Source organism: Columba livia, chromosome Z (genome assembly GCF_036013475.1).
Source record: "Columba livia isolate bColLiv1 breed racing homer chromosome Z, bColLiv1.pat.W.v2, whole genome shotgun sequence".
NCBI classification, from domain to species: Eukaryota; Metazoa; Chordata; class Aves; order Columbiformes; family Columbidae; genus Columba; species Columba livia.
Window position 1 is genome coordinate 34,316,849 of NC_088642.1, and position 26,373 is coordinate 34,343,221.

General features: G+C 36.5%; 1 long non-coding RNA gene across 2 annotated transcripts in view; it reads left to right on the forward strand.

Moving 5' to 3' along the window:
* The window catches only part of LOC135577252 (uncharacterized), a 123,095-nt gene extending 96,931 nt beyond the window's left edge, over positions 1-26,164 (forward strand). Inside the window, exons 5-6 of one of the 2 annotated variants that reach the window (XR_010468834.1) lie at positions 25,609-25,662; positions 26,092-26,164. This is a non-coding gene — a long non-coding RNA (uncharacterized LOC135577252). Of the gene's footprint in view, positions 1-12,597; positions 25,587-25,608; positions 25,663-26,091 lie in introns of those variants that run through there. The other variant, XR_010468835.1, reaches the window with a different exon arrangement.
* The last annotated feature ends 209 nt before the right edge of the window (positions 26,165-26,373 follow it).

A 26,373-nucleotide genomic window follows, 5' to 3' on the forward strand; every position in this document is an offset into this window, starting at 1 on the left:
GTAGAGAGCAAGGAAGGCTTCTCCAAGGGATCTGTTAAGTTCTCATTCTAAAGCAGGAGGACGAACCTAGGGCATGATTGCAAAAAGCATATTCTGTATATTCACAGACATCTGGCATTATCTTGAGGGATTAGAGGCATTATTAACTTAGTGCATCTGAATCAGTTGTAGCTCATACTGATGATCTTCACCTGAGTAGAATCTTCAGAGGAAGTCAGAATTGTTATAAAGGAGTAGTAGATTTCAACAAGATTGTAGGCTGGTAGGAGAGAGCTCCATGGAAATGTCAACATAAAGATTAATACTGTTCAAGAAGCCAGGTTGAATGACAAAGATTACTCAGTAATGAAGAGTGGAGGTTATTATACCGCTGAATGCATAACACAGTCTTGAATACTGGCTGTAGCTTAGTTTCTTCCATCTTAAAGACATTGTATTAGAATTAGGGAAGTTTCAGAAAAAGGAGAGGGAGAACACATCTGCATTAGCAAGTAAATGAACAGAGTAGGTAGTGTTAAGAACTCTATAAAAACACAGTATATCTCTTGGCAGTTTATCTTCTAGCCAAATCTTTCTACTGGCTGTACATACAGACTGGGAGATGAGATGCTGGAAAGCAGCTCTGCAGAGAGGGATCTGGGGGTTCTGGTTGGTGGTGAGTTGAACATGAGCCACCAGTGTGTCCTGGCAGCCAAGCGGGCAACCGTGTCCTGGGTGCATCCAGCACAGCATTGCCAGCCGGGAGAGGGAGGTGATTGTCCCGCTCTGCTCTGCACTGCTGCGGCCTCACCTGGAGCACTGTGTGCAGTTCTGGGTGACACAGGATAAAAAGACTATAAAGCTACTGGAGAGTGTCCAGAAGAGTGTTATTGGAGAAGGGTTTAGAGAGGAAGCCGTATGAGGAGTGGCTAAATCACTTGGTTTGTTCAGTCTGGAGAAAAGGAGTCTAAGAGGAGACCTCATCACAGTCTGCAGCTTCCTCACAAGAGGAGGAGGAAGTGCAGGTGCCAAACTCTTCTCTTTAGTGACCAATGACAGAACCCAAAGGAATGGCAGGAAGATGTGCCAGAGGAGGTTCAGTTGGACATTAGGAAAAGGTTCTTCACCCAGAGGGTGGTGGAGCACTGGAACAGGCCCCCCAGGGAGGTCATCATGGCTCCAAGCCTGACAATATTCAAGAAGAAACTAGACAAAGGCCTCAAAAACATGGTGTGAACTGTGGGTTGCCATATGCAGAGACAGGAGTCGGACTCAATGATCCTTGTGGGTCCCTTCCAACTCAGGACATTCTATGATTTTATGATACCACGCATATAGTTCAAAGGTTTTAGCATGGTGCATACCTGGCCTGGCTGACATTTTTTCTGGAAGAAATCTCGTTGTCATGCATTAAAACTGTTCAATGTAAGTGGGACAAACAGGACTTACTTCAAAACTGTCTTTACAGCTTGAAGCAAAATGCTATAGATGCAGTGAAAGGTGATTGAGGGTATGATGTAGCTTCCACAGAGGGAGCAATGAAACTAAGTAAACAGCCTGCTGTGTAAAAGGTGTCATCTGAGAAATCCTTAAACTCTTGGGTAACATGAACAACAAGAAAAGGGATTTGTTATCTGCTATTATATCTGGTGCAAAAATCTATGCGATACTCAATAAACCTAGCTGTAGAAGTTCAGAACGAACAATAGAAAGCGAATTTGGGTAATGTAAGGTCTTAGGTAAAGGTGATGATATGGAGCCTGAAGTTAGCGTAGAAAAACCTTTATCTCAAGTGTCTTTGGGGCATTATAAACTTGCCTACTCAAAAATTTGAACTGAATTTAATTATGCAATGATGTCAAAACATTCCAACTAACTGCATTAATACTGTGAGTAATCTTGAGGTAACTTGCAAAAAGACTGTAACCGACAGTCATGGAAATTGGGAAACAGCAGCAGCACAAAGAGAAATGTTGAAAATGTATTCTTCAGAAGAAAAAAACTCCAGTTAAACATTCTTCTGTATTATTTTGTAGACGTAATCCAAAACTGGATTCTGAGAGTCCGTGTTAGTAAGGTACATTAAAAATTCGGACTGAATGCAAGAGTATCCTTCTCTTAAAAGCCTTTGCTTTATGTCCTAAAGTACGAGATTGCAGCTTAAGCAATTTAAAATCAGCAGAAAAACCTCCAAGGACAGTCCAAATAGATTTACTTCCAAGGTTATCTATTAATACCATTTCCTCTACCAGACAAAAAAAAGAAACTTAGTTTTATGTTTTGAGATAGATTTAGAAAGCCAAAAATCTGTTTTAAAAACCCAGCTGGATCACAGCCCTCATATTTATTCACATACTTATTAGATCAGCTTGAAAAGTTACAGGATGTATGAAATAAGTGAAATGGAATGTACCTGTCCTACCAAATTTTCATCCCAGTTTGTCATATGATCAGTTTTTCAGTTTGTAAAATACTGAGATGAAATTAATATCTCCATAGCTTACAGATATGACTAAAAGAAAAAATCACTGTGATCCATTTTTTCATAGTTAGCATTTTCTGAATGTCATGTTACTTAAAACTTTCGTCCACAGGGTAGGTATAGCATGCAGGGATTTATGACTCGATGTACTGGATCAGATTAGAGTAATCTAGTTTTGACATCTATAGTTAGACACAACAAGCAATTATAAGACAACTTTCAAACTTTAAATTCTTTCAGAAGAAGCCATTTTGACACACTATTTTTAGGTATTATGACAGTTCTCTTGTACACTGCACTGTAGAGGTGTAAATCTCCACAGTGGAAGGGTCAAGGCACTCACCTGTTCTTAGACACAAGTGCTGAGTGTAAGTAGCAGGTAAGTTTCTTACCCAATTTTTATAATATGGCTGAAGTACGTAATTATCAAATGTCTTTCCTACTTATTTTCTCTTGTATTTTTGAAGCCTGAACTTTGCGGCCTTTAATAGTTTATAAGCTCTGAAATGCAGCATTTATCTTGCTGCATCTTCTTGTGTGGAGTTACTATAAATTTATCTTTGCAAGAGGAAGCAGAAGCCTGTGGAGCTTGTGAGAACAGATAAAGGATAAAGCTAGGCAGGTCTGGAGAATAATGAGCTCTGAGTCAAGTGAGCTTGGTTAACTATGTCCGGGATGCTAATCAGAACTTTTGATCTTACCCAGGTTGAAGTGAATTGCCCTGATATCTCAGCCATGGCAAAACTCAGATTTCACTAATTTACTTCAAGTTGGAACTTAATTATCTGGTACATAAACTGCGGTATAAATTAGAGTCTTGGCACTGACTTACTGGTCAATGGATTAGATTGGGCCCTGTGGCCAAGTTCTGCTTCTAGGATGGTATTTTCTTAATGAATCTGAAGTGAAGTTGAAAAAATAAACTTTTTCTATCGTGCTTTGTGTTTAGGAGGTTTGAACATTCCTAGTGTGTTGAGCTGGGATCCAAACTCCTGTAACAGAGAGGTTTATGTATTAAAATACCCTAGGCAAGGAAATAGACATTCTCCAGATCATCATCACTACATAAGCTACGTGTTTCAAAGCACACTTTTATATTTCCATGACATGGTAACATAGTACTAAGTCCAAAGCATACAACCTCACAGCAATGGTGGGAACCTAAGTTGTTTTTCAGTGAGGTATTTTAAACACAGTAAGAGGCAACATTTGAAAAGACCTTCTGAAATGCTTTGGACTGACATGGAGAAGTTCACAATGGTGGTGGTATGGTTACTGTGTTTCACATCTACCTCCAAAAGAATAATTGCAGATCAATTGTGTGAATAGGATGTTGTTTACACAGCACATTTACAAGTGAACTATAAAAATCTGCGTTCTCAACAGTATTAAAAGGTTAAATCAACTGCCTGATGCTGCAATGCTGACCCAAAACATATGGTCAAACAATAAAACACAACAGAAACTAGTTTTAAAAGATTAATACACTATGCTGTGCAGTGTAGAATACCTTATAAAGTTTTAAGTGAACTGTGAAAAGTTTATACTTATTTTCCAATTGTTCTCCAAAAGAAATTCTCACCCAAGGTTATCTGTAACTGTGGTATTGCAGGCTCTATAACATAGACTTTTCTAAATTCAGTTTTAAAACTGAAATCTAGTGTGTGTTTATGACTATAACAAAAAGAAGGGTCTTATAAAAAATTCTACTAATTTTACTAATCCAAAATTAAAATATTATGCAAATGTAATATTCCATGACTTTATTAAACAAATGCAAAATGTAGAGGTAATTATTTCTGCAGATGTGTATCACCAAAATAATAACTGATTTGTCATTTTAAGTCAGGTACTTGCAATGAGTACTACAAAGGAGCAAATCAGAAATCTACTGAAATAGTCTGGTTTGGTTTATGTTGGTAAACCAAGCCTACAGTCAATATTTGCAGACTTCAGCTGACATTTCAATTTACAGTGCTGACATTGCTCAGTGAAAAATAAAAGGTTTGTAGCAGAATGGCCAGCAAAAGTTATTTGATTTAGCTTCCTGGGGCATTACAGCAACCTACCAACATTCTGTATGCAGAGATATTCATATGCTATTGAAAACTAAGAGATTCAGACTCAGTGATGCCCAGATTCTAAATCAATTTACATGCTGTATATGCTCTCAGCTGTGTAAATCCCACAGGATGATCCAGAAAAGATCTTTTACAAAACATCAAATTCATCACCATTCTTGCCTGAGCAACGACAGTTGATCAGATATTGTCAGAGAAACTAGAGGTATGTTTTCCACTTTTTCTCATATCCTCAGGCTGACTATAGGATCTTTCACAGACATCATGTCTCCATTGTGCTTATAGGCATAACCTTCCTGTCCCCCCTCATTTCTGCTTTTTCTGCTTAGATTCTTTACCTTTCATCGCACTCCTACTGCACCTGAGCTTATAAGTTTCTGAGAACAGTGCACATCTTATGAAGTTTATTTGATATTTTGTTTCATAAGACAAATTGGACAACTCATGCTAGACCTTCCAAACATCTATTTTTCCCAGTGTTAATTCCACTCCCTACTCAGCACTGTCTTGTAACTGTCAATACCATTTGCCTTGAACTTTTAGAAAGTTATCCTGATTACTTTCTGTGGAACCAGGAAACTTTTGCTGTGAATAGAGCACCAGTGTTACTTACACTTGAAAAAGCCTCACTTTCAAAATGGATGCTTTTCACCAGACTGTATTTGTCAGTAGGTTTTGAACTAGGTAGTTCCTTCTAGTAAGCTTCAAATTCTGCCAACTACACTTCCCTCACCATTGGAAAGAACTGAAGCAATAAGCCTGCCACTGCATAATTTTTACTGGTGTAACCCATAAAACAGGTCAGGTTTCAGGACAGACTTCTACTGTTTGGAGGAAGAGGGGTAGATGAGGCTGATAAAGTACTGTTAAGGGTATCTGATGATATACAGATTTAAGTGGACTTCGTACAGCACAACTGCTCCACCTGTCACTTGTATATCAGATTGTGCTGGCACCCTTGCCCAAGTGTTGCGCAGTTGTTGCACCACAGATGAATGCTGCTAGATGACAATGACCTTATAGGCATTAGTCAATACCTCTCACCTACCTGTCACTAAAAAATATTCTTTTCCATTGTCTTTTACAGTAAATCCAATTAATCACAGAGACTCTGAGGCTTATAGGATAGCTTAAAGCTCATATTTTAATGCCAATATACAAATATAAAATGAAATAGGTGATTTGCACAGTCTGCCTGTGAGGCATCCATGTTTCTGTGTTGATCGTAGAATCAGTCAATATCTGCTAATGTAAATAATTTCCACCTCAGCATAAACAGCAACAGTTTAAGGAATAATGTCACAGGATTACAAGGTACTTTGAAACTGACAGGATAGCCAATTCACTTCCCAGATAGAAACATAGAATCATCTGGGTTTGAAGAGGCAGTAAAGACCACTGAGTCCTAACTCTGGCACTAGGAACCTCAGCTACACATCTTTTAAACACCTCCAGGGATGATGACTCCACCACTTCCCTGGGCAGCCTCTTCCAATGCCCGAGAACACTTCCTGTAAAAAAAATATCCAATCTGACCCCCTCCAGTGCAACTTGACGCCATTTCCTCTCATCTTATCACTTGCTATGTGGGAGAAGAGACCAACACTCTCCATGCTACAACCTCCTTTCAAGTAGTTGTAGCATGTGATAAGGTCTTCCCTCAGCCTCCTTTTCTCCAGGCTAAAAACTCCAGTTCCCTCAGCCACTTCTCACAGGACTTGTTCTCCAGACCCTTCATCAACTTCACTGCCCTTCTCTGAACACTCTCCAGCACCTCAATGTCTTTCTTATAGTGAGAGGCCCAAAACTGAACACAGGATTCAAGGTGCCACCTCCCTAGCACCAAATAGATCACTTCTCTAGTCCTGTAGGCCACATTGTTTCTGATACATGCCAGGATGCTCTTGGCTTTTTTGGCCACTTGGGCACACTGCCGGCTCATGTTCCACCATCTACCAATCAACACCCACAGATCGTTTCATGCCTGGCAGCTTTCCAGCCATTCTTCTCCAAGCCTGTAGTGTTGCCTGGGGTTGTTGTGACCCAAGTGCAGGACCCGGCACTAGGCCTTGTTGAACCTCATACAACTGGCCTCAGTCCAACGATCCAGCCAGTCCAGATCCCTCTGTAGAGCCTTTCTTCCTTCAAGCTGATCAACATTTCCACCCACCTTGATGTCCTCCCCAAACTTCCCGAGGGTGCACTCAACTCCCTTGTCCAGGTCTATGATAAAGCTGTTAAAGAAAATTGGTCCCAATACTCAGCCCCAGGGAACACCACCGGTGACTGACCACCAACTGGATTTGACTCCATTCACAACAACTCTTTGGGGCACAGACACCCAACCAGTTCTTTACCCAGTGAACAGTACACCCATTTAAGCCATGAGCAGCCAATTTCTCTGGGAGAATGCTCTGAGAAATGGTGTTAAAGACTTTACTAAAGTCTAAGTACACAACATCTACAGCGTTTCCTTCATTCACTAAGCAGGTCACCTTGTCATAGAAGGAGATCAGGTTGGTCAAACAGGACCTACCTTTCATAAACCTGTACTGACTGGGCCTGATCACTTGGTTGTCTTGTATGTGCCACGTGTAGGCACTCAGGATTATCTGCTCCATAACCTTCCTTGGCACCAAATTCAGACTGACAAGCCTGTAATTCCCCGGATCCTCCTTCTGGCCCTTCTTGTAAATGATGTCACTTTTGCTAACATCTATTCGATTGGGACCTCCCCAGTTAGCCAGAACTACTGATAAATAATCAAAAGTGGCTTGGTGATGACCTCCACCAGCTCTCTCAGAACCCTTGGATGTATCCCATCTGGCTCCATAGACTTGTGGGTGTCTAAGTGATGCAGCAAGTCAGTAACCAGTTCTCCTGGGACTATTTGGGCTTCATTCTGCTCCCCATACCTGCCTCCAGCTCAGGGGGCTGTGTACCTGGAGAACAACTGGTCTCTCTGGCAAAGAAGGCATTTACTACCTCAGCTTTTAACTCATCCTCTGTCACTATGTTTCCCTCTGCATCCATCAGGGGATGGAGATTCTCATTAGCACTCCTCTTGTTGCTGATATATTCATAGAAACATATCTTCTTGTCTTTAACAGCGGAAGCCAGGTTCAGCTCTAGTTGGGCTTTGGCCCTTCTAATTTTCTCTCTGCATATTTTAATTACATCTTTGTAGTTCTCCTGAGTTGCCTACGCCTTCTTCCAAAGGTTATAAATTCTCTTTTTATTCCTGAGTTCTAGCTGGAGGACTCTGGTCAGCCAAGCTGGTCTTCTCTCTGGCTGGTTCATCTTTCTTTACAAAGGGACAGTCTGTTCCTGTGTTTCTAAGATTTCCTTCCTGAAGACTGACAAGCCTTCCTGGACTCATTTGCCCTTCAGAGTTACCTCCTAAGAAACTCCGTCAACCAGTCTCCTGAACAGGTCAAAGCCTGCCCATCAGCAGTCCAAAGTAGCGGTTCTGCTGATCCCCCTTCCTTACTTCTCCAAGAATAGAATAACTTGATCATTTTATGATTGCTATGCCCAAGGAGACCTCAGAGTGTCATGTTATTCACCCAGAGATCCCCAGATCTCCTGTCGAGACCTCCAATTAAGGAATCTACCTTTTTTTTTTTTTTTTTTTTTTACCTTAGGAAATAAGTTTGTTGATCCACCCAAAAAGGATGGGATTCAAGAAGTATTGAGGTAGTTCTCTGGAAATGAGCCTCAGACACAGTGTCCAACTGGAACGTAGTTCTGGGTAAAAGCTTTTGCTGAAGTTTCTAAACCCACTTGTCTAATATGGGTGGTCTGACATAGAAAGCTGTAGAAACCCCGCCTGAAAACAGCCCATCAGCTTCCAAAAACTTGTTTTATTTTCAGAAATTTACTGAATCCATAGGAAATTATCAACCATAGAGATACATGAGCCCCCTTTAGGGATGTGGTTTTTATACTAATTGCTCACCTCATAATAAATGTGTTGGGCCTTCTTATTTCATGGCATGAAAATTTAGAAGGAAAAATATACAGAGGTGATTTGTTTGGATATAATAGTGAGCAATTATTTATATAAATAAATTTCAGAGAGGCCAAATGGCAGGTTTGTTTTTCCTGAAAACCTGAATATTATCAAAGCTGATATAAGAAAAGCAACAAGGTCACCTGCAAGGAAAAATAAAAATTCTTCTGGTGGTGAAGCAGGAGATCCATGAAGGTACAGATGGTCCCTTGTCGATAGCATTGGACTTCTGAGAGTATGAAACCCTTCAGATGTCAAGTCAAAAGTCAATGAGAGCAGATGGAGGCCAAAGATATTGGAAAGATGAATTTAAAGGAGGGCAAGTGAGTGTCAGCTCATCAACAGGAAAGATTAGGTACATAGTATGAGACAAGAACATCTGAGCAATAGGAATAAGAACATGGAAACGGCAACTTTCTTTTTCTTCAACAGAAAAATCAGTTTTTCTTTTTGGTTGGCTAAAAAGTGTCAATACTCCTTCCATACACTTTCCTTCTTCCAAACTCCAAAAAACCTTTCCTTTGCTCTTTGTGAAACTTTTTAATTATAGAAATTATAGAAATTCAACTTATGTAGTCAATAAGCATCTCTAATGACAAACAGGGCCTACCTTAATACCATGAATATAGCTGGAATCCCCAGTAGGGTAAGGTTTTCACTACAAAGAGAGCTTACCTTCTATAGCAGCTACCTTCCAGAGACAAAATGTAACAAAATCCCAAAACAAAACCCAAACCATAAACAATCACATAAGAGCTTATAGCTTAGCTTTAATGGTCTGAAAATGAGACAAAGGAAGTCCAATTAAACAATAAAATATTTCTAAATGAAAGAAAATATTCCCGAAGTTTAAAATCTATCTATTGTAGACAAACATTCGTCAGCCACATGATTAGTGAAAAATGATAGGTTTTGCTATCAGTTAGCACCATTCCTTCTCTCTTTCTAATTGCAAAAACCAAAGTTTTTGAACCTTATGCAGTGTCTTCACTAAGAAGCATCCATACAATAGAACTGAGCAAGATTTGTAGTTATTTATTGACAAGGCTTGCATGAACTCCAGAAGAGAATTTAGGCAGCTGATGTGGGGCTTGATGTAGAAAGTTCTGAAATCACAGGAAAGATTCCAGGACATATAGCTATTTTTGGACCAGCTACCTAATCAGTGAGAACTTTGTAAGCAACAGGGTTTTTTTTTGCATCTGGCTATGTTTAAAATCTTTAACTGTATTGTCATCATTATAGCCAATTCCTTTCCCTTTGTAACTTAGAATATTCAGGGTCTTGAGGATTCCTGTGTAATGGTGTATAGTGCATCGTTACAACATTTCCACTGATTTTATTAAAATTTATCTCCTTGTCCCAGCATTTCTTAGCTGGAAAATGAGATGTAGTGGGTTTTTTATTGCTGCTAGGCAGGCCTTCTTAAATCTTGACTGTTGATGTTCTTAGTCTGCTCTCCTCATGTTTCACTGCAGAAGCTATCATCTCTATCAGATTCCAAGGTGTTGTGGAGAAAGCTTTTAATTTCTCCATTCCCTGCCAAGCAAAAGATAAAAGTAAAAAAAAATAAGTGTTACACTCAATAAGAAATGATATTTCATTTCAGTATTAAAATTCTCCAGATGTGTATAAGTATACTCCATGTGTGTGTAGTACAGAGACATATGTGACTGTATGCGTATTTATGTGCGTGGGCTACTAAACAAAAAAGATAAATAGCATTAGTAGAAAGTATGAATATTGTCTACTTTGAAAGCACTATTTTACTCACTTCCAGAATTACCTTGGTACTTCTGTTTGAGAATTAAATATACTCATTTCAAACCAAGGGCTGAGCTCTGAACTTTTGTGAATGTAAGTTACTTTAGACAGTGTTAAAATAATTTATGGAAACTTTGCATTTAATTCTTTAGCTTGAGTTTCACAGTTAACATTTTGGGAATGAGCTTTTGTGGTTTTAAACAGAAAAACCCACTGTGTGGGCCTGGATTTTCTTTTTTATGCAATTGAAATATCTCTCGTAAAGGGATTTTAAAAAGGATGAAGAGCAGGTGTTTTGATTTGATGGCAAATTGGTAAGCCGATTACCTTGAAAATTAACACAAGCTTTAACCAGAAATCATTCCCCTTAAAAAGATCAAGAATAAGGGAGGAGAGTATAAAACAACAACAAAACATTCTTAATATTAGAATGGAAAAGTTAGTAAATCTGTGCTCATACATAGAGATACATGTGTTGATTTATTATTGCTTAATACAGCATTTATGAATTCTGTCTTCTCATTGTCTTCTCAGTCCTCTCTTACAGATGGTAATGGAGAGTAAAATTAATATGAGTAGATCGGTGCTTTTGTGTCCCTATTTTTTTGATGAGACACATTAAGTTGTCTGTGTGCTTTACACGGGCACAAGCCATTTATGAATCAGAGAATTCTGGTTGATTCTGACCAAAGCCAAGTAAGAACATGGATTAAAAAATCAAAATCATGACTTGGCAGGTAGCTCCTTTCATCTCCATAATTGTTACTTTTCCATCTATTGACATATGCTCTGCCTACTGACACATCATCCAATATCACAAACACTCTCTCGTCTGCTCCACAGAATCATTAGACACTAAGTCACACAAAAGGCATATGCCTTGTAGCAAAACTTAAAACATCAGTTCCGTTAACTGGTAATGCTGGAAAGTGAACCAATTCACTGTTTTGTTCACGTAAATGCCAAATTTAGAGCCAAAAAATACCCCTGCAATATTTATTTACTTTTCATTATATGAAAGTTTCAAGGTTAACCAAAGAAATCATGATCAATCTGCTGTTTAGGGACAAAGTGCTAAATAATCAATATAAGCAGAATGGAAATAAGATCAGTATAAATAAACCAAGGAAGATTTTTTTTTGCAAAGTGTGATTTCACACACGTAATTAAGTAATCAAGACAAAGAATTCAGAACAAAACATACTTACAACATAAAAAATATGAGCTCCAAGTGTCCATAAATCCTCTAAAATTATTATGGATTTCTTAGTATACACACTGAGCATATGAAATCCCTCAAAATTTCAGAATATTGGAATTTAGCAGCACTTACATAATGAGATTAACGTAACACTGATAAACTACCACATTAAAATAGACAGTATGGCAACTTGTAAGGGATATATACCTTGGCTTTATAGTATGCTACTTCTTTCTCATGCATCCTGGAGAGACATAAAACATAAAGCTGTTTTGATTATCTTTGTGCTCTAGAACATCAGCCAAGTACCACTAAAAAAAAAAAAAAAAAAAAAAGAGAGAAAAAGTCAAACCATATATATTTGACAGATAAAGACTTGGAAGATGCTTTATTTCCTCCAGGTAGAATCACTACTATTCTTATAAATACTGTTGTATCTTTTGTATCTTTCTGTATGAAAATGCAAGCATTGTACCTCAGATCCTCCACAGGTAAGGAACCTGAAATAGCAGAATCAAATTCATTTCAGACCCATTGTGAGATATTTAGCTGGTACAGACAGTATAGATCCACTCATTTTTTACGCTAAGTGGTCTCTCAAAATAATAAGGAAGAGCACAAGAACTGAAAATTTGCTAAACTAAAACCTTTGAAATCTAGAAGCAGTTTTTTGAAACAGCAGTGCTGCTTCTCTCTGATGTTATGAAGGGGACTGTGTGAACGTTTAGCTTTCTGAACTGCTCAGTGACACTGTATATGGCAGAAAAAAATGGAAAACATACAGCCTTAATTAATGTATTTAGAAGAGAGATGCAGCTTGTGCTTTAGTTCTGATCTCATGACATCCACTAACCACTAATTTAATGTGTTTTCAGATCCCAGGGAATGTCTTTGACTTCTAGTACATACTAGCTCTTAACAGACTGTTAATAGGCTGTACTCAAACTGATGGCCACTGTAGCTCAGCTGAAAACTGAAGGCATTTCACCTTGCCATTCTAGACTACAGGGAATATTTTCTATCCTTGATATTCATTCTGTTTATATGTATCATCATAACCATTTTTTTTTTCCAACAGATTCTGTCTTTTTGAGGATGAAATGAGAATGCGAATCCAGGGGAAAAACTGATGAAATACAAATCTAGTCCTATCGTAAACACCATGCAGCTGGTCATCACGTGTGCCTTTATGTTATATAGTGATGTTCACACAGCAATTTAGCGATTATTTATTTGAAGTTCGATAGATAAGTATGACCTTTTTTTTTCTCCCTGCTTATCATTACAGTAATGCATCATGCTTTCCTTTCTGGTCAGGCAGGTTTCAGGACTACGGTTATTTTTTGTTTCTTTCTTAAAGCCTGAATATCATTTGCAATGTAAAGCATATAAAGCTGATCTACTGTCTCAGAAATATTGTACACATCTGCCTAGATGCGTGTGTCACACGGCCCTGTCAAAAGGGCATCACACTGAGAAAGAAGTTGTCTTAAGTTGAATTATGATTTCCCTACAGACAGGTCTAAACTTCAGCAGTGGAAACACTGGGAAAACTATTCCTATCAAAACTTATTCCCACCTGGTTCCTGGCATAGGTTAAGCTATGCTATACATTAAAATAATAGAGCTTATCCTGTCTAAGCCCCTGTCTGTTCCAAACTGCCTTGGCCCAGTTGGAGATACCCAGATAATTTGAAAGAGTATATAAACAAAAAGTACATACATATGTTGAGACACTTTGGACTCCCATGGATCTCTGTGGGTGATCTCTCTACATCTGTGTATTTAATTACCAAAAATTCGTTTGTGGGAGTAGAAAATGCATGAAGGTTGTCTTAAAAAATGTATGTTTTATGACTCTGACAGGTGAATACGTATTATTTAAAAGTGTAACCAAGAATTTTACAGTAAGAGAGCTTGGGCCATTTCCACTTTCTTCACTAGCCATTTCTCCTGTGTCACATTTTTGTCAGCTAGGAGTAGACAGCCATTTACATTAGGTGGGATTTTGTCTAAAGACCCAAAGATTTCTGCCTAAAGGTATCACTAGCTTTTCCTGAAAACTGCAGTCCAAGGAAGACATGGGCCAACTGGGTCCAGAGAATGACTATGGAATCACAGGACATCTAAAGAAATATTGAAGGAGTTTACGTTGTCTCCAAAGACAAAATAGTAGCTTCAGAGATTAAGAGTATGGGAAGTTATTTGTGATCATTGAAGTTAGGACACAGAAAAATGAACAAACAAAAACAACAAAAAACCCCAAAGAAACAAACATAAAACCCCACTAAAAATAAAAACCCAAACCTCAAACCCCAAATTAAAATTGTAGCAAGAAAGATTTAGATATGGCAGCCATCATTCATGTAGTAAAGACTTTAAGCACCAAAATAATTGGTTGAAGCAGGCAACTGAACATTGTTCACCAGAGGTTTCAGAAACCGCTTAGCCAGAAATGCTATAAGTATCATTAATCCTTCCTTGGATTTTTAAGGTTATTTTCTGTCCTATTTTCCTAGATTCTGTAGCGTAGTCTCTTTTATTTTTCGTGACATGTAAGAAAGATTAGAATGCAAAACAAAAGAGATGTATAGAAGGATTATTTAGTGTATTACAAGGTACACAGAAAACTCTAGAGTTGTCTATCAATTAATGTTAATGCTTTTATTAGCCTGTTCTGTATGAATGATGATAGAATCGTAACTGCCATTTGAGATAATGCAACAATATTTGGCAGAATCACACAGATTGTCTTTGGAATCACCATAACCTTTTCCTTTCAGACTTTGATACATAAAATTCATACTGTAGGAATTCTGTTCTGCAGAGAAGATCATAAAACTAACTTTTGTCTCAGTACTTAAATAAAAATTCACTGCTTGTATGTGCCTGGCATAGCACCCAGACTTTTGTTGCAAGGAAGAAAATTTATTGAAAATTAATAACATCTTTCCTGTGGGATCTATCTCAATTGAATTAATAACAAGAAAAAAAAAAACAAAACCTTGTTTATTGAGATTGGTGTTTCTGAGGGAAAAAAGACAAAATGCTTCAGTCTATATTTTTAATTTTTTAGAATGACTGGGTAGTAGTAATTTGTCAGTGCCTGAAGTACATCAAATATGAGACGAAGAGTTTTATCCAATAAGTCGGAGATGCGTTTGTTTTAAAAACAAAGCACAGAATTTTCTGAGTATATCCAGTGTCTTTTATGCTATTCACAGATGGGGATTCTGACAAAATAGTCAAAATGTGCTTCCTGTATGTGGAGTAAGACAGGATCTTCTGCTCTTCTGCTACATTTGTTTAATTCATTTTTGCTCTCATTAGAAACTGGGGTGATAGTATACCGCTACACCTCTTTCAGCTAAATATGATAAAGTCCTAATCTTGTCCCCAGTGATATTAAAGGGAATTTTCACACTGGCTTTGCTGACTCAGGAACTGGTATGTGATACTGCAGTTTATTTATTTATATGTATTTATTTCTTTATTTTATATTTATTTATTTATTTTATTCTTTTATTTATATTTATTTCTTTATTAGAGTATTAACTTAACCTGATAATTTTTTGGAGAAGGTGGAAGAATGTTGTGCCACCAGGTTCAGAGAGCATAGCAGCTCAAAATGGCAAGGTGTTACACTGTGTAGACAAACCTGAAACGCATGAGCTTTTTGAACAGTCATTTTGTCTTAGTGAGGTGGAATAATACTGACCCATACACTAAAATATGACAAAAAAAAATGAAGGCCATTAAACATGAGATTTATCAAGTATGACAGTGGGAGAAAAATGTACAAGTGAGAGTTCACATAGTAGTTCCTCTTGGTGGTTGTTTCCAGATACTTGACCTGGCTTGAGTGAAAACCAGAATCTGAACTGATGTAGCAGTTGTGTGACATTTATTTGAAGGTTTTATATCCTAAAATTTGGATTTGTAGCTTAAATTTTCAATTGCTCATGTATTTGGCTGTACGCACTTTACTACGCATTAGAAGTTGCTGTTTGGTTTCTCTCCTGATTTGCACAGAGGCTTTTCTTTCACAACTGCTTAAATAGGTTTATAATTAAAGGAATTTTTGTCCCAGTAAATCTTATCAGGATCTAAAGAAAAGATAGGTGGATTTTTTGAGAGCTGGAAGCAGGAATCCTGCGGAGTAAAACTCTTAAACTTGTAAACTAACATGAAATATCACCCAACTGTTGAAGAGAATGATGACTTAACAATATAGACTAGCACCCTGCTGTTGTATGTTAGCTTGTTTAACTTTTTATTATAAAATAAGCCTAACTTAATAATAATTTGGAACATTTTCATCTAACTTCCACTTGGCACAACACATAGACTACAAAGAGAGTTTTGCCTGGTACTAAATTACAGCTATGAACTGAGATTTTCATGGCCAAGTTATTGATCTGTGAAAACAGGCTTGCTGATAGAAGTCTCAGCAGTCTTAAAAACACATATTAATGGAAAATATTTTTCAAAAAGGCAAAAACATTTCCTATAGACTATCCATATTCATGTTTGTACTAAAGCTTGATTTAGGCATGGAAAGAATTAATGAAGCTCTTGGGCCAGTTCTACCCTAAGACCAACATGGCCTCTAGAGCCTGTGTTCCTACACTTCATATCTTGGCTGGGCAGCTGAAAAGGTTTTCTCTTTCTTCCCCATATTTTTTAGATTTTATCTGTATTTCACACTTTTATTTTAATAACCATTATTTATAACCATCATTTTATAACTAAAATTTTGTAAGATCTTTTTAAGAGATGCAATTGAAAATTCTGTCTATCAAAGGCATTGCATAATTCATTGAATGTTATGACAGTGACGTATTTAATTCCTTTTCTTCAGTTGAAACATTTGGAAGAACAAGAAATTCTTGACTTAGTCAAGATTTTCTTCCTAGAAGACCAGTATGCCTATCAATACTGAGGACACTATAGCAACATTTAAAAAAAAAAAAATAAAAAAAAATCAGACAGAACTCTAATTTCATTGCCATTAGTATGTTTTCAGAACCTTACCTAAGCCATCATTTTTGGATGTTCATGCTGATAATGACCTGACATTGACTTAAAGTTGACTCTTTGAACCTGTAATTGCTATTCATTATTATTGAAACGGAGGAGCTGTAGATATCTGTAGATATTTATTATCTGGCATAAGAACAAGACAAACTTAAAAGCAGCTACAAATAATTGTCAGATCCTCAGCTCCTGTGACAGCTATTTATTTGCTCTATAAGAAAGGATGAATCTGACAAACATTGCAGTATTTTATTTTATATCATGGAGTTTAATATACGATATGTGTGTGATTTTGAGCCACTGAATAGCCTCAGGGATGAGGGACTTCGAACAGAGCTAAATAGAAGATGAATCATCCACAACAAAAGGAGTTACAGAAGCAAGGTAAAGGTGTAACTAGTTCAAATAGCAACTAGAATTCACAGCCTGATTTGATACTGATTTATGCTTTATTGTCTGTAATTCAATGCACATGTGTATTCGACTAGAAGGATCCTGTTTTATACTTTGTATATAGACAGGAGTCTCAGGCTGCCAAAGCTTCACCCAAATCCAGGAATATCATTGAGAAAGCTCACCCTCGAACATGGGCACAGGTCTGCTCAGTGGAGCTCAACATTAACTTGTACAATTGAAGAGACTGAAAAAACTATCATACGTGCTCAGGCTTTTCCTTTCTGAGGATGCAGAGCTGCACTTCAACTTGGAATACACAGTAGGTTTCCGTTCAGGGGACATTTATTTGGCATTTGCTTAAAGTAGGTATGATTTAAGAATGAGTTCTGTTTGCTTTTTCTGTACAAAGCCATTTACTTCCAATTTCATTAACAGCATATGGATCATCATATATTTAATTATTTTATAGAATTAAGTATGTACAGCCCTGTGGGAGATAACAGTGGATTAGCCAGCTTCAAAGGTATTTAAATTTGAGGGTAAGAAGTTTTTATTTTCAGACATGGAAGAAAAAAATAAAGAAAGCAAAAATTGATATTGTTTTGTTTTCTCCTGCTGAATAAGATTCAGGGCAGTTTTATAAATATAATTTTAAATATTTTTATTTATACACTATCTCTCTAAATTAGATGTAATATTTATGTGTATGTATTATTAATATATTATTCTATATACCATCTTTCAGTGTGAAAAAATCATAGCCAGATGATAATTTAATTTTCAGCAGTATTTGAAGAAGACATCTAATTGATTCCAGTGAAGTTGTTAACAATGTAATTAAACAGAAAATCAGGCTCAAGATATCCTCTATAGAAAGATTTGCATACAGTGCAAAAATATTACAGTATTACATAATTTATTTGCTGTTATACGTATCTAAAGGATGTAACCAATATTAGGCCATGATGAAGTGCTGTTGTAAATGATATGGCTTTATTCCAAGTTAAAGTCTATAGAGATATGCCCTGAGAAATTACATCCATGAAGAAAAAGAGTAAGAGGATGGCTATGAGATTGGCACTGATGTATGGCGTTCTTCATCCACAGATGAGCTTTTGAGTCAGATTTATGTTCACAATGAGTTCAAATCAATACAAGTGATAGCTGATGGCTCTGAAACCTCTTAGTCCATTCTCTAGTTCCAAGTTGGCAATTTGACCATCAAAACCACAGCCCATGTAAAACCTGGTATTAAACTGCATCAGGAACAGTTGCCTGAGGTGAGAAGCAAAAACACAAATTGATTTTGTGATTCAATTATACTTACAGACTTAGGAGAACAATTTAGATACAAGGATATTATGAAATATTTTCTATATTTTGTAAAATAAAGTCTTGGAGTTGAAAAATAATATTTAAGTATTCATTAAACTGTTCAAACTGAGCTTATGCAAGAGACTAATAACTGCTTTTAACTTACTCTTTAGTGAAGCATAGGCATATTTTGGCTTTGTATGTTTGTATACACATATGGAAAATTATCTTGATAGTGATCTGGCTTAGATATAAAATCTACCCATACTCCTTTTATTCACTGTGACTACTCATGAAAAAGCAGATCATTGCCATTATCCCATTCCAAAGCTTTGTTTACCTTGCGTGCATATGCACATAGGATAAAAAAGAATTGGAGAGAAAATTATTAGTCCTGTTTCAATCTCATATCACTTCTGAGAAGCGTATCTACGTGGATTTTAGAGTAGTTATTTCTGACTGTCTAGGTTTGATTGCAGGGTGGCAATAAACCATGGCAGATGTATTTTTAACCCCCTCTCCTCCCCTTTTTCCCTTTTAGCCCCTCCCTCTCCCCCTTTCCCACTAAGGACAGGAGATCGGGAGGAAAAGAAAGACAGAGAGAAGAGAGTTGGAGAAAATTAAAAATGTTTTACTAATGCTACTAATAAGAATAGAGAAAATAATACAAAATATACAAAACCAAACTTGAAAGTCTCGGCCACTCCTCTGGCAGAGGTAGGGCTGGCACCCGGAAGTCCTCGAACAGACTCTACAGCCAACCGGAACTGGATTCAGTCTATCACTAGGTTTCAGTTCGCAGGGATGACTTGCAAGGTACTCTCCTAATGTTGGCCATAGGGAAAAAGGGAGGAGATCCTTGTGATCTCCCACTTTTATATAAAGTATCATGTGAATGGAATGGAATACTCAGTTGGTCAGTTTCAGTCGCCTCCTGCTCGCATCTCATGTGGGATGCATCATTATCAATGAACTTGACTTCCATCGCTATGTCTACCAAAACATGTATCTAGCTTTCAGAAAAATGCAGTTAGTAAGAAGACTTTAGCTGACAGGAAAATCCACTAAAAGACAAACTTGTTTTTAATAAAATGAGGACACTGACGTAGTGATCACATAAAAGAGAAAAGATGTCTTATTGAGACAAGGAAAATGCAGAATATAATGAATTTACATTTCTCTGAGGAAACAAAAATGTATCAAAAATAATTTTTTTATCTCACCATGATTTAATGTTAAACATATATAGTTATGGCCGATAATTAATGAAAGATATAGATCTGCATAATAATTCATTAATGGTGGTGAGTTTTATAATAGAATGCTTTTATTACCATTTTTGTGACTGAAGTTACAGAGCTTGAGGTAAGATGTTTTTATTTTATTTAGTTTTAGGTATGTTACGATACCTAGTTATTTTTGTGCTTCATGGACACATATTACAGGCTTTCTTAGAAGGGCTTTTTTAACATTTAATTTGGTTTTGATTCTTTTATTTGCTGCATTGGAATAAATTAGGAATTCTGAACTAATTTTATATGAACTAATCTAAGAACAGGTCAGGAAATCAGAGTAACAGATTAGTAACGAGTTGAGTTATTCAGCTGCACTTGAGGTCTAATAGATGTTTTGTGGTCTGCAATGTAAAAGCAACCTAAGTAGACAACACTGTATTACTCAAATCCTGTTTGAAAACAGGGCTACCATTGTGCAGTTGTAAAGAATTTGATAGAAGTAACTTTCTTCCAAAAATGATTTAGAAGGATAACAGTGCTAAAAGCAGCGGACTTTAGTATACGAATCTCAAGATAGCTTGAGCTTTTGAAGTTTGGATGACTTTTTGAAGGTCAGGCTGCCTATAATTGGTTCATGGTTAGTGTTAAACATGGTTTTATACATTTGCATAATCTTCATGCAGTTAGGGTTTCAAAAAGAAAAAAATAATAACAATTTAAAAAGCTAGTCCCCCCCACCCCCTTGCAATTACAGACCCCAAATATCTGCTTAAATATGATGAAAATGAAGGATAAGGACTTAGTGGTTTGATGCAGGCTCCCCATGGTATTCCTTTGAACTGCTGAGACATAGTCACTCTTTCTTGTTTATTCTAGTTTAGCACAAACCTTGCCACTCAGTGTAACCACATGTTCAAAGCTAAACATAAAATGGTGTAGCTTTAAAGAACTCATTAATTTTCTTTGTACTCAAAAGCAGTAACAAGAAAAAATGTGATATGTTAATTCTGAGCTCAAATGCATTCTAATTTTACTGCTGTTTACTTCAAAGGGTCCTGAAAAGAGTATGCTGGAGAATTGCATTCTTGTGTTGAAAAATTAATATATTGCTGACACTGACCCATTTTTCTGATTCTCTTTGTTTTATGCATTTTTAAAATTTTTGTATCTGTAAGACAGGTCCATAGTTAAACGTCTTTTAGGATACTGGCCCTTGAAAGATTAAAAAGTAAACCATGTTATACTTTGGTCTGTTTATTTTTTTTTTAAACAAGGAAGATAGTCTAGAAACTGCAATTGTCTTGACTCTTTCTGTTGAGGTCAAAATTGCTAAACAGATTCTGTTATTCCTGGAAAATTGCTTATATTTTTAAGCCACTCCTGTGAATCCTGATTTACATGGTTGACATCAACGGAGTTATTAAAGCCAGTACTCTTGCCTTTACAAATTATAAAGCATTTTCAGTTATATTAGCTGTTATTTTGAAAAGTAATAACTTTCTCTGTGTTCCACGAATATTGTGAAACAGTGTAAGATACAAGTAGTACTGCAAGTGTTAATGCTTCTTTGTAATACTCAGTTCACCTGACTGATCCAAAATGGTAAAATATGTATTCATATTTCTGTGAATGCAATACAGAAATAGCTACAAGATTAGTAGATGGGTTGTGGCATAGGTGATCCTGCAAATATAAGGTCTGTGTCCTGGCAAATCTCCAATAACTGTTCGAATAAACAGTCATTTCTAGAGAAGTCAATAACATTAAAAATGTGTTGACATAGTTGCTTTTCCACTGGGTAATGTAAGTGTAAAATCAGGCACTATTAGAAATTTAACCTTGTGTTCAGTTTCGCATGGAGCCTATTGAACCCCACAGATCACAATCTTCCCTTTCCCTGTCCTGAAAACTTTCTGAATCTTTATAGTCACCCATACCAGAAATTACTATGAGTCAGTATTAGCACTCATCTCTTTCTGTTTATTCCAAAGAACATCTAAATGTTTAAATGCTGCAGGCACCCTATGATGTAATTTTTGCGTATCACATTTCTCTATCATTAAGATAGAATTATATTTAAATAGAGTGTGGTTTATAATTTCTGGTTATAGTAATGTTATGTTATTTAGTGTATATAATTATCACTGTTCACTGCAAACTATAATTATTCTGTTTCTTGCAATAATTTCTAAGATGAAATTTTTAATTTCTGTCATAAAGATGCATCAAGCTCATTTTGCAAAGAGGTAGTTTTGGTTTTTTAAAGATGGTCTGATTATTTTAACTGTTTTACATTATTTTGGAGATTCCCTCTTTGCATAAATCCCTACTATAAGCAAAGGGGAAATATACAGTGTTCCAACAAGATTCTGAGCAATAATAAAACATGCTAGGCTGTAACAGATGACAGTATGCAAGAAATAGTAGTTCTAAGCATGTGTTCTAAAACCTACCAGAATAGAGTTTTTCATTTCACTTGAAATATCGGGATTCATAAAGGAATTGGATTTTTGAACTTGAAAATTACCAATGACTATGATATATACAATTTATCATGTATTTTAATAAATATATACAAAAAAAAGCAGATAGCTCTATGTTTAGCACAGTGATGCCACCGGGTAAAACACGGCATAGGATACTGCTGTACAAATAGGCATATCATATCCTGATATTACAGTTCTATATTTTCTTACTATAATATTGAGAGAAACAAAGTTATCTTATAAAGCCATTGTCTCAGTGAAGTCTTACGATAAGAGAAAACGCACATCTTGTTTATGCATCAAGCTTTCAAGCAACAAAGATACTTAACAAGATCTCCAGATTGCTTAACTCACTTAATTATACAGTAAATTTAATGAAATTTTGTTATAGCAGTTTTAATATTAAAAAATTCAATTGAGCACTCACTTTCAGATAGAAAGCAGTTATTGAAAGATCTTAGACATCTGGGCATTTAAACACGAGAAAAAAACTGTGGTGTCCCAGGTTTCTTTAGCTCATAGATCTTGTTTTAAGGAAGGCAGTCCCCTCACACTTTTCTGTGAATGCAGTTGAGGGTTAGGTTGTTTTCACCTGAAGGTGGCATTGCATGGAGTTATCTGAAGTCATGAACATGAGAAAAAAAAGTTCACAACGATGTACAGTAATGTAAATGATGATGGTCCTTTGAGTTTTGCCCAATGTAGCATCTACTTGTCACCAACAACTAAATGTCAAGTCTGATGACTGAGTTAATTGCCACTCATTGGCACAAAGAGCAAAAGGAACCAGTAAATTTGATACTGCTTCATTAATTTTTATTATTTCCAAAACATCAGCTTCTGCATCTATTCCTTTTGTAGTATGGTCTTGTTTTGCACACTTCAAGCTTTCTATTTTGCTCTGTTTTGTTGGTTTGGTGGAGTGTGTTGTTTTTAGAGGTACTTGTCTCTCTCCCTGGAATGTAAACTTGCTCTGAATATGTGCGTGTACAGAAGAGATGTGGGAAAGCCGGGTCTTATCTTACTAATCAATCAACTGACTGGTGAAGGCATGAGGTCTATGTTTTGTTCTGACTACACACCCCAGCAATTTCATCACTGGCTTCAAGTACCTTGGATTTCAGCAGTCATTTATCATTACCTAATAGTCAGTCTCCGGTTCCCCAACCATTACCCTTACAGTGTTCCACACAAACATTTGCAAGTGGCTACCTCACAAACTCACCATAAAATGAAGTTTCCTGTATTTGCTGCAGTTTGAATGGAAGGCAGGGTTGCTGGGAATCTAAAGGTAAAAAGAAATCTCATTTGTGAGTGAAAATGTGCTACAAAAAGCAAGTCATAATTGTGACCATCTATACCTCTGTACCTCCTTTGGGCTTGAGAATGCTTTTTTGTTTAGCTCCAATTCAAACTTTAGTGCCTGGCTTTCCAACCAGAAGAAAAAATAAATCCCTCCATTTTACAGAGAGCTTATGTTTCTGTATAAAATCTCATTAGTCTTGCACACCTTTGTTTCCTCATTTTCCTCAACAGACTTCTTATTCTCAACTGTGAATCATGTTTAAGAGGTTAACTCTACTGCTGGTCAGAAAAGCATTCCATGTACCTGAACAGAATGGTACTTGCGTTGTATTGTAAACGTTGCCTTTGAACAGGATCATATTTCTTAAGAATACAGTTGTCACTAAACTCCGCTTTTCTGGATAAAGAAAGGCGGACTTTAGTGACATCTGTAACCAACAGGCAAGAAAGATGGTCTGAAGTATAGGACAGTTTCCATACAAGGAAAACGCTAGATAGGAATTGACTGTTCATTACCTCTTTCCTTCAAATGAAGACAATGAGAGTCAGTGAGACTCCTAGCCTGAGGGTATTGTGAGTTAAACAACTGCAGGGACATTCAAAAGGAGACTGAAAAAGCTCCTATTATTTAATAAGTTCAAGTTCACTGCAGAGGCAACTTCTAGCAGGCTCAGGACGTCTCCTCAATGAAAAATTATTGAAGAGGTGCATCACTTATGCTTGTCTACTTCACCTTTTTCTGCCTAAAGCAACTGCCAAAGACAAAAGCCTTGACTGTAAATGTATGAAGTGGATCCTTAGTCTGAACTAGTAAAAGGCAATTTAGCAGTTTTGGAAAAGGGAGAAAAGTTAAAAATGTACTAAATTATTTGCACTATATATATTCTAAAAACATTCAGGGAAACAAAAAACCAAAAGGTATTCTAATTCTAAAGCCTCTGTCTTGCTCATAATCCAGTTCTTAAGGGATGTAACTGCTTTTTGTTTTCTGAAACCCTGAACACCCTGAATGAAAAAAGGTGTAGGTAGGCGCTGGGTAAAGACTCGAACTCTTGTGGGTTACTCTGAGCAGTATTTATTGTAGAAGATTCACAGGAACAGCAGTGTTGGGTCACCTCCTCAGAGAGTGACAATCATACAGCAGTATAACTAGTCATTATATAGGGTTCTAACAGGTATTATGCAACTAAGCAAAATCTATCACTGTCTATCACTGTCGATATCTATCACTGTCGATATTCTCAGGTTCCTTCCGTTCCAGTGGTCTGCGGGTTCCACTTCTTCTTTCTTGGCAAGTACAGAACGACAGGTCATCGGGTCGCAGGGCTAGCTTCTTTTGAAGTTCCACCTGTCTCATTTGTTATCCATAGTTCACCAGTCTAGCACAGAAATCAGCAACCCTAAGAATAGCATTTATCAATGTCTTAACTAAGGGTACAAAGCAAGCATAAGGTAACCATGCTCATGGTTCTGGGTACGGACTATACAGGGGACAAGCTGAGAATTTCAGCCTTAGCAGCACAGCTTATAACACTGATATAGACCTAAAATCCTAATTTCCTATTTTCCTACAACACTGAAGTTTGCAGATGACTCTTTCTTCAGCAGTCATAACTTTGCTAATGGTTGCCACCTCAGGTCTGCATGTTGACTCAGCTTGCAATCATGGCTTGGATGTTACTTTTTTATTTGTGTTTGTCAGCAAATATAAAAAATCACTCCACTTTCTACATATCTACAGACGCATGGGCCATTTTATGCTTAGTTTCAACCATGATTTGAAAGACATAATATGAGATTTTGAATAAATATACCAAGATAGGTTATGTTTTTAACAGTGTCTGGAGGACGATTTGTCAATAGTAGAGTTTTCAGTAGAACACTGAAAAAAAAATCTAGTTTTCTGAAATATCCCACATACTGTCTAGTGTGTTACAGGTTTGTTAGACTGACTGTAATTTTAAATTACTTTTGTTTAGGAGCAGTGCAAATGCTAGGAAAAAAAAAGAGTATATTGTCTTCTTACTTATAGGCTTCTGTGTGAGAAAAAATATCAAAAAATAATTTCTTTTGTTTTGGAAACCAGCTGTTACTCCCTTCAAAGCCTGTGCTGCATAATGATTCCATTACAATTTTTGTGAAGAAGATGTCTTTGTTCTTTCTTTTTCTAGCAGAACTTATATTGTCTTTACCTAAATCTAAGCAATCGACATGATATATATATCGTAAGTAGGAATCGGGTTATATGTATTTATATACATAATGAATCTGTTGAAAATATGTTTTGTAATGATATTCTGCCTGACTATTCCACAGGTGGAGGAGAAAATCCTATCCCATCCAAGTCTTTAGGAGTCTGGTTTCTCTCAGGTAAAAATTGATTTTTTCTTAAATTTAAGGAGGAGAGGTTACTCTCCCTGCAATAAAAGATATGATGTCTCTGGACATGAAAGTACTTCAGCACTTAGGTGATTTTAACTACACAAGAACCACAGTCACACTTGTGTTTAGAGTGCAGAATTTTGAGGCTCTCTATGTGGTTAAATATCAGGGTGATTAGAAACAAACGAATTTTATCTATAAAGGCTTGATAAAATTTGATTTCTTACTACAATATCTGAATGCTTTTATTGTAAAATAAATATCAATAGCTATTCTCTGAATAGATTTTTTTTTAATCTGACAGCTTTTTCTTGCAATGAAAAATTGACCTGAATAAGAGGTTATAACTTTTATCTTTTCACAGATTTCTACTACAAATTTTTACCACTTTTTCTTTTTTCTCCTCTTCATTTTCAGAATGGTCATCTGGGTGGTAGAATTCAATATAATGAGTTTTTTTGTGATGACACAAATAAATGGTTTTGAGATATGTGTGGTGTTTGTTTATTTGTTTCGAAACAGTTAGTTTGGTAAAAAAAAAAAAGTAGATTGGCTTCATGTGTTCTTATTTACTTGGAATATGTAGTTAATGTGTTCTCTGGTGATATTTACTGTATCTGTCAAGGAACAGGGAAATAATACATATTTTGCCAGTCAGCCTTATATGTAAGCTGTCCAAAGATGTTTTTGTCTTTGGTT